We start from the raw sequence: 9,348 nt of genomic DNA on the forward strand, positions 1-9,348 counted from the left end.
ATAAGTCTCTGAGGTGATGAGAGAAGTATCTCAAGTAAAGACGAGAACTCCTTGAAGAATGTGCCCAGGGGAGTCTTGTTCTTTTTAGAAGCAGGTGGTCGGTACAGCGCAATAAGCCGAAAAGAACAAAACTTTGACGATGAAACATTCAAATCAAGGTATTCAAAGGACTTAAAGTACTCAAGAGGATTCCTAGTTACATGATATCCTTTATGTAGGAGAACACCAACTCCACCACCTCTCCCACTGTAACGGGGAATATGATGAAAATCAAGATGGGGCAATGTCTCCTTGAGAATAGCAAGAGAATGACTATCCCTCTCATTGCCAGTCAACCATGTCTCTGTCAGAACCATGGTGTCTACTCTGTTGGTGATAATAAAATCACAGAGGGCGTTACATGTACCACGGGACTTGATAGAGCGTGAGTTCCATAACGCGAACTTGGTAGACGATTCTGCAAAGTGTGTCGCCTGTAGGAATGCTCCTGAGTTGCCTTTCTCTCGATTCGGATGTTCAGTTTGTGACGTTGTTCTTAGATATCCGTTGGGAAACGCGTACCTCAACGTTCCTGCTCCCGGTCCTCAAACGTAGATTTTTTCCCCCTCTACATCCTCTACGCTTTAGAATATTTAATTCCGTCAGCAAATTCCATGTTGAATGGTCAATTCTATTCAAATCAGTGCCTTTGATAGAACGTTTGACTTGAAAAAGCTGCCCATTTGTGTAGTGATGAATTGGTTCGTTCATGATATCGATCTCGAAGTCCAGCACAATAGAGCGGGGAGTCGGACCGACATCAGGTGCACTTGACCATGTAAATATCACAATGGGAACAACTCTTTGGATATATCGCAAGATATATTGTCCCAGCAGCATTTTCAGTCCTTGACATAAGACGACACTATCGGGGAAGATCCGGGGGAAAATAAGATCACATGCTCGATGAATAACTACTCAGGATCCGTTGGAAAACTTCTCAGTAAATCGATCAAATTTTCACACTTCTGCACAATAAAAAACGATCCAAGATGTTCAGACTGTCACATAACTTCACTTTCAACCAACAGAGGAAGGTCAGTACGATCAAAAATGTGAAAAATCTTACTTTAAAGACTTATTCTGAGGGGGTATTTGTTGAATTACCATCATATCTCTGTAAGTGTATTGGTCTAGTTCATAAAACGTGGACATAAGAGTAACCAAGTATCACTGAACATCCTGTGCGAGTTTCAGGTCACATGCTCAAGGTCAAAGGTCATGGAAGGTCAATGAACTTTGGCCATGTTCGAGGGTATTTGTTGAATTACCATCGTATCTCTGTAAGTGTATTGTCTAGTTCATAAAACGTGGACATAAGAGTAACCAAGTATCACTAAACATCTTGTGCGAGTTATAGTAGTTTTCAAAGTCAGCACTGCTGCTATATTGAATCGCGTGATGCAGGTGAGACCGCCAGAGGCATTCCACTTGTTTCATTTTTTTATTTCGATTGACATTTTAAGCGCCTCTGTGATATTGTGTAACCCATTAAACAAAGGCGAACACAAACATATAGTAATATAGTGATAGGATCCCTTTTACGCGCTGATTCATCTTCTAATTATTTTTTCTTCCTTTTTATTTATTTTGCGGCTATTAGTGGGGCGCAGTCCCTTCCCCCGGGTCCGACTATGTTGTTGATTGAAAATAATTTTTTGACACAGGGCATCAGCCAACGAAAAACAAACCAGGAAAGCTGTCTTTCTGTAAATAATCAGATACACCTTGGTAGTCACGATTGTCAAAACACCCGTCATCACTAAGATGCACATATTCCTATAGGCGGCGGATCTTGTGCGATCAACGAAAGGATCGCGTTGAATGTCCATCTCTGATAGGTCCATGGTTTCATGAAAGGATCCGTTGTTCTTTTTATCAGATAAGTCCCATTTTATCCGACAGTTACCTAACCAAAAGTGTTTCTCAGCCAATCAAAGTCAAGGAAAGATGTAACATCTGACAACTTGTTGAATGAAACTGTTGATGAAACGCTACTCTGATCATGTGATTGCTTGAAAGTGATCATGTGACTGGACTTTATTTTACCCAACGTGCATTGTAAATTTGCTTATGCCCGGTGGTGAGCACTCAAAAGTAAAGAACTATGTCCTAGAATGCATGGTAAAGTAAAGACGAGGGTAACAGATGTATAAAAAAGTACACATCAATTTCTTCTAGTTTTGTTTAATAATCCTAGTTACCCACTGAATTTCTAAAAATCTCCGGACACCCTCGAATAGCATCTCGGACACGTTAAAAATGTTCTAAAGCATCATCCAGGTTTTGGGATAATTCTCGCTAGTGCCCTCCTTCAGGGGATTTTGTATTGTTTACTGGCTGTAATAAAACGTAATTGCTGATTTATTCATTTTTTTTGCAGAGGATGTCCACACGTACGTCTCACTATCTCTCAGTTTCATTTTCGATACCATTTTACATATTTTTTTTTGTTTTAGGGATGTTTCCCTTTTCTCATTAAAAAAGATATCCCTTTAAAAAAAATTATATTGAGCAATTTGTTTTGAGGGAATCAGTCAGGTATTTTGAAATTCAATGAAAGTGCACTTGCACTAACAAGTACTTGATCAAATCAGTGGGTATAACGTGCTATACCCCGGCCAGTATATATTCATTTCTCGTTGAACGCCTACACAGTCCCCCTCGCCCAGCTCTTGGACGAGCATCTAGTGGATGTTTTCCGTCATGTGATCTGGTCCTCCGTTCGATGGTTCCTCAGTTATCCCACAAAGCGCGACCGGAGATAGATCTTGTAATTACTAGTAATTTCGGAATGAACCTTAGAGGCTGTTTGAACCATTGCTTCCTTTGAAAGATGAAAAATAGGTTATTAGGTTTCGTTTATCGTCCCTGAAGGTATTCCTATGCCTACAGGTAAATTCAGTATTTAAAGGGGGAAATTTCACCCTGACGAAAAGTTTGTTATAAAATACCAGAAAAAAATACTAAAAAATATTGGTGAAAATTTGAGGAAAATCTTGTAAAGATTCAGTAAGTTATTAGAATTTTAACATGTTTAAGTTCTTGATTTGTAACGTCATATACGAGCAATTACCCCATTTTGTTATGTAATATAAAATGCATAAATTTCAATTTTTAATGGTTCATGGTGACTAAAAATCTTCTTTTAGGAGCGGTTGTGAAATAATTTGTATTTTGATATACTGAAGGTACAATAGAATCCCTTTTCATTTTTAAAATTGACATTTCATTGATTTTTTTTTTCAATTCACGATACATGGAAGCCGCTCGCATATGACGTCATAAATAAAAAAAAATCTTCTAACTTTTTAATCTTATGGATTTTCCTCAAACCTTCAGTCATATTTTCGAATCATTTTTCTGCTTTTACAACTAAATTTTTGTCAAGGTGAACTTCCCTTTTGATGAATACAAGAGCCTATATACATATGATATATAATTAATGAATGACAGTAATTGCAGTAAATACTGAATTCATTAGATATTCTGTTAAACCAACATCGTAGATCTGGTATTGCCACATTAACTAAACTTTGTGAAATCATGAAATCTATGCTGAACAAGTGGAGTGCCTCTGGCAGTCCCCCAAAACACCATTCATATAATATAATAGGGCGATTCCATACGTGTCGTACGGGACATTTCTTAAAGGACAAGTCCACCCCAACAAAAAGTTGATTTGAAAAAAAGGAGAAAAATCCAACAAGCAAAACACTGAAAATTTCATCAAAATCGGATGTAAAATAAGAAAGTTATGACATTTCAAAGTTTCGCTTAATTTCACAAAACAGTTATATGCACATCCTTGTCGGTATGCAAATTGGCAGACTAATGACGTCACCCACTCACTATTTCTTTTGTATTTTATTATATGAAATATGAAATATTCTTATTTTCTCCTCCTCGTCAAGTGAAACAAAGTTTCATTTCTCCCTGAACATGTAGAATTGCCATTATTTTAACAGTTTATGGTGAAGTTAAGTTGGTCCTTTCTTGCCAAATCTGTAAAAATTGAAATATTGTATAATTCAAACAATAAAAAACAAAAGAAATAGTGAGTGATGGACATCATCGACTCTCTCATTTGCATATTGCCGAGTTGTGCATTTAACTGTTTTGTGGAATATAGGCGAAACTTAAAGATGTCATAACTTTCTTATTTTACATCCGATCTGATGAAATTTGCAGCGTTATGTTTGAATTGTCTCTATCGACTCAAATCAACAATTATCTGGGGTGGACTTTCTAGTCTCTTCTAGTCTCTTCTAGTCTCTTTGCTGATTGCTTTAGCAATGAAAAATATTTTTGGTCAATAATAAAGTTATAGTTGGGAGTCATGTGAAAAAATTATTACAAACAAAAAAGTTTTATTGTGGGTGAATTAAAAGTAAAAATGTTGTGTGTCGTACGGAACTCGGAAATATCCCGTACGACACGCAACATTTCCACCTCTAATTCACCCACAGTAAACATATTTTTGTTGTTTGTCAATTTTTACATAACTACCCATTAGTACTTTATTATTACCACAAAATAAATTGAAGTTCCTCAATTTTTTAGACAGTAGGTTGAAAATGTTGGGAAAATGGCTGATTTTTCTAGCTTGGAATCATTCATTATTCCTAAATGACATTTGACCCTGGTCAAGTGACCTAAGACTTGTGCACGATGAGCAATGATACTTGATTACCCCCTATGTCCTCATTTCATTAACTATGTCTATAAACTTTCTAAATTATGATGGCAATTCAACAATTCCCCTCAACATGGCTAAAAATTATTGACCTTTGACCTTGGTCATATGACTTGGAAACTCGCACGGGATACTCGGTGATACTTGATTACTCTTATTTTCAAGTTTTATGAACTATAGCTCTATAAACTTTACGTTGGAAATTCAACAAATCCCCCCCCCCTCCGACATGGCCAAAGTTCATTGACCCTAAATGACTTTTGACCTTGGTCATGTGACCTGAAACTCGTGGAGGATGTTTACAATACTTCATTACCCCTATATCTAAGTTTCTTGAACTAGATCCATAAACTTTTTGTCTCGCCTGCATAGCAGAGCGAGACTATAACCACCGCTTTTCCGGCGGCGGCGTCAACATTGAACCAACCAACCAAAGGTTAAATTTTTGAAATGACATCGTAACTTTTAAAGTATGTGGACCTAGTTCATGAAAATTGGACATAAGCGTAATTAAGTATTAATGAACATCCCCGAGTTTTAGGTCACATGACCAAGGTCAAAAATCATTTAGGGTCGATGAACTTAAACCATGTTGGAGGAATCAACATCAAAATCTTAACATAACTTTAAGTTTTTGAAATGTCATCATAACCTAGAAAGTATATAAAACTAGTTCATGAAACTTGGACATAAGAGTACTCGAGTTTCACTAAATATCCTATCTGAGTTTCAAGTCACATGATTAAGGTAAAATGTCATTTAGGGTCAATGAACTTTGGCCATGTTCTGGTAATTGTTGAATTGCCATCATATCTTTGAAACTTTGTGGATATAGTTTATGAAACGTGGACATATGGGTAATCAAGTATCACTGACAAGCCTTAGGTCACATGATCAAGGTCAAATGTCATTTAGGGTCAATAAACGTATCATATCATTATAAGAATTTTTGTGAATAATTATTTCATAGTAGTTTTCAATGTCAACACTGCTGCTATATTGAATCGCGTATGCAGGCGAGACTGCTAGAGGCGCTCTACTTGTTATGATGCCATGTTGCCATTAAAAAACCCCAACTTAATCTTAGGTTAAGATTTCATTGTTGACGCCGCCGCCGTCGAAAAAGCGGTGCCTATGGTCTCGCTCTGCTATGCAGCGAGGCAGAACGATCACACTGTATATCACCAACACAAATATTTTTTCCTTTTTTTGGTATGATTTTTACCTATTTTAGTTTGCTTATTAAGAAAAGTTGGTTCGCAAAATTTAAATGAATATAAGTCTCTTTTGGGAAAAAAAAGGTATTTTAATGGAGAAAGCACTCGTTTGTAATTTGCCATTCATATTCGCATCGATTCCTATGAATGATTTATTGTAATATTCTTTTTGTTTGAAGAAAAATTGGAATATCATTCAAACCAAAAATGTGAAGGCTGTCTTAATGAGCGTGTGACCGGTGGTAGAATCCTGATGTTTCGGATGAACCCGAATTTCCCCTGATGTTCCTCGGGCAAGGCTGATCAACTCTCGTCAGCTTGTACTGTATGACCCATTTAGTTGTTATGTTAGGCCTACCAGCTTCCATGGAATGTTGACGAGGCAGGATAAAGCGAAATATAGGACTTCCTCAGCTATTGGTAAAACGGAATTAATCATTCATATTAATCTTTCAATATGGACGGAACAGAAATATTATCCGTCCTCGAAATAGATGGTAGCGCTGAGTTAAAGGAAAAACCTAATGGGAAATGTTAAATTCGCCAAAGTTTCCTTAATCCTTTTTTGCATTAAGTGTTCTTTGTTGACAACTTCAATTCATATACAAAATAAAATACATATAACAAATAGAAGTTTTTTTATGTCTTTACAAATTGATGAATACCTTGACAACTCTTAAATTTAACACTATTTTTTCCCCCTAAGTGTTACAATAAAACACTTGAAAATGATGATCGATACATTATATTTACGGAAACTCCATCAAGGGTCCACCTCCCACCCATGGGAATGTTTGATCGAGATTAAAGTTTCCTTGGAGGCAAACTGTAAATGATATACATATTTAAAGATAATAGGTGGTTATGCTTTGTTATGAGAGGTGAGAGGGTACCCTTCCCTTCCTTCCTTCCTTTAAAAAAATGTACAAACCACAAGAAAGCTGTGGTAAATGAAGTAGATACTCCAAGCTATACTCAATACTATTAATTAAACGAATTCATTGCAATTTAAATCGGCTTCCGCAGCCTTGCGGCTTGAATTTTTTGTTAGTGGTTAGGGATTGCAAGTTGTAAGACTCATTTACCTCCAGGGTAGTTGTAAAAAACATGAAGGGCGACTTTCCTTCCTTTCCTTTAAGAAAACATACAACTTATAAGAACATATTTACATCAATCAAACTTTACCATACCAGGAATAATTCACCGACGTATCTCGTTTTCACGGGGATGTCAGGATAGACTATGTCATGTTCCCTTTTTCAAAAGTGAATGATTTTCCTGTACATGTAAAAATCATCCTCCGTTCATGATGATGATGATAATAATAATAACAATAACGTCATTTTTACCCAGGGTAGCCACTTCAGTTTCGAAAACTGTTCTCACAGCGGGCCCTGCTTAACATGATAATATCATTATCCCGGCTTTAACACGGCTACCCTGATCGTACGCCTTCATTAGTGACATTGACAGGTCTCCGTTTAATGTAACAATTATTTTTCTAAGTTGCATTTACCATCTCTGATTATTAAAAGTCACCTACTGCATGTGACACGGGCCCATTTGGAAAGTGTCAAGGCGGGGAAGATAGATCTCCCATTTCTTTAAGTCGCCCTTCAGATTTCCAGTAAGCGTCGTCTCTACCTACTGAAAAGTGCAAAATTCTATCAAGTCTGAATAATAATAATAATAATAATAATAATACCCAATTTTTATAAAGCGCTTTTCCCAGAATGGCCCAAAGCGCGTTACAGCATATTATAAATATGAATAAATAATAATTATATGAATAAATTTGAAACGTGATTTACATGATTTCGTATTTCTAAAAATGTTTGCGATGATTCATACATTTTCGCTTTTTAGTGCCATTTTTCTTTAGTAATTTTCCACTTTAACTGGCGTAAATCCATGACCTCATACTATCCAAGGGGGGGGGGGGTGACACAATAGATCGACCCCGCTTGCATATATACACCAGTTCTCCAACCAAGTTATCTTTTTAAAAATCTCCCTTTTTATGCAAGAGCAATTTATTAATAGCATACCCACGATAAATCTGTACAAAGTTAATCAGTGCATTGTTAATAAATGTTTGTAATTTTTGTTGCTTCACATGTATTTTTACTTCAAGACAGTATAGAGCAGAAAGCTTGAACCTTTTACCACCTCTAACCAGTTTAATTCTGCACGGGTCAAGATATTTTTGACAGGCGAGCCAGAACGGGTGGGGGGGGGGGTGTGCTAAGCATATCTAATCCGAGACGCTCCTGAGTGATTGCTTCCTAGACAAGTTTGAATAGGCCTACATGGTTCAGGTCAAATACTAGTAGGTTAAGGATTAATCATCAGCTTATTCTTTAAAATATTAAGATCTACAGAGATTGTGGAATGGAATGCAAATGAAAGATGCGAATGGGAAATTGAGAGGCAAAAAGAAGAAGAGAGGAAGTACGGTGGACAAGTGACATGTGAGGGTGAGTGTGTGTATGAAGATGAGCGTGTATTTGTGGGGGAGTGTTCTCGGGAAGTGTACATGTGTGTGTGTGTTGGGGGTGTCGCTGAACGATATTATACAATAAACGCTAGCAACACCTTTTTAAACATTTGTAGCATTTTTTTCGGTGTTTTTACATTTGATATTAATTAATTATATTTCTGAGCTCTGCAGACCTTAATTGATTTCATTCACTCATGAATTAACTACTCTTTTGCTCTTGATAATTATTATTAGCCTTTATAATAACCAGACCAGACCTAGACCTATAAAATAATCGGTTTCCATGTAGCGCTTTTCCCCCTTTGGCTGCTATTGCTCAAGCATTTTTTTGCTTATATAGTTTGCCACTACATTTGTTTTTTTTTTCATTACTTTGTCTTATCCTTTAATTGTATTCATGTCTAAATTTTGTTATGACACTACTATAAATTTGTCACATTACAATGTACTTTCATGTCATACTACGATTATGTTTTATGTATTGTAAATTTATTTTGACTTTACAATGAATGCAGAAACTCCTGCAAAAAAAAAATAATTGATTTTCATGAAGCCTCAAACCTGATTTTTCTAAGCGGTGTTTCTATTTTCTGTCTACAAATTAATAACTGGAATCTAAAAAAAACGACGTAACTATTCTCTTATTCTAAACCGAATATGAATGATATGTAAATAAATATTTGTGACAATCTTAGACCATTGTTTCACTTTGAGGGAATATGTAACGAAAAGAAAATTAAGCCCCCACCCCTACCCCGCGGGGGTGTATGAATATGACGTCTATCTGCGATCAAGGTGACAATTCTGACGGTGGAAATAGAGTATTTCCGCTCACAATTACATAGAATAATTCCAGGTTTCGATGTTCTTTTAGTTGTAGTTGAATGAAGAAAAGA

The sequence above is a fragment of the Lytechinus variegatus genome, chromosome 7 (genome assembly GCF_018143015.1).
Source record: "Lytechinus variegatus isolate NC3 chromosome 7, Lvar_3.0, whole genome shotgun sequence".
Lineage (NCBI taxonomy): Eukaryota > Metazoa > Echinodermata > Echinoidea > Temnopleuroida > Toxopneustidae > Lytechinus > Lytechinus variegatus.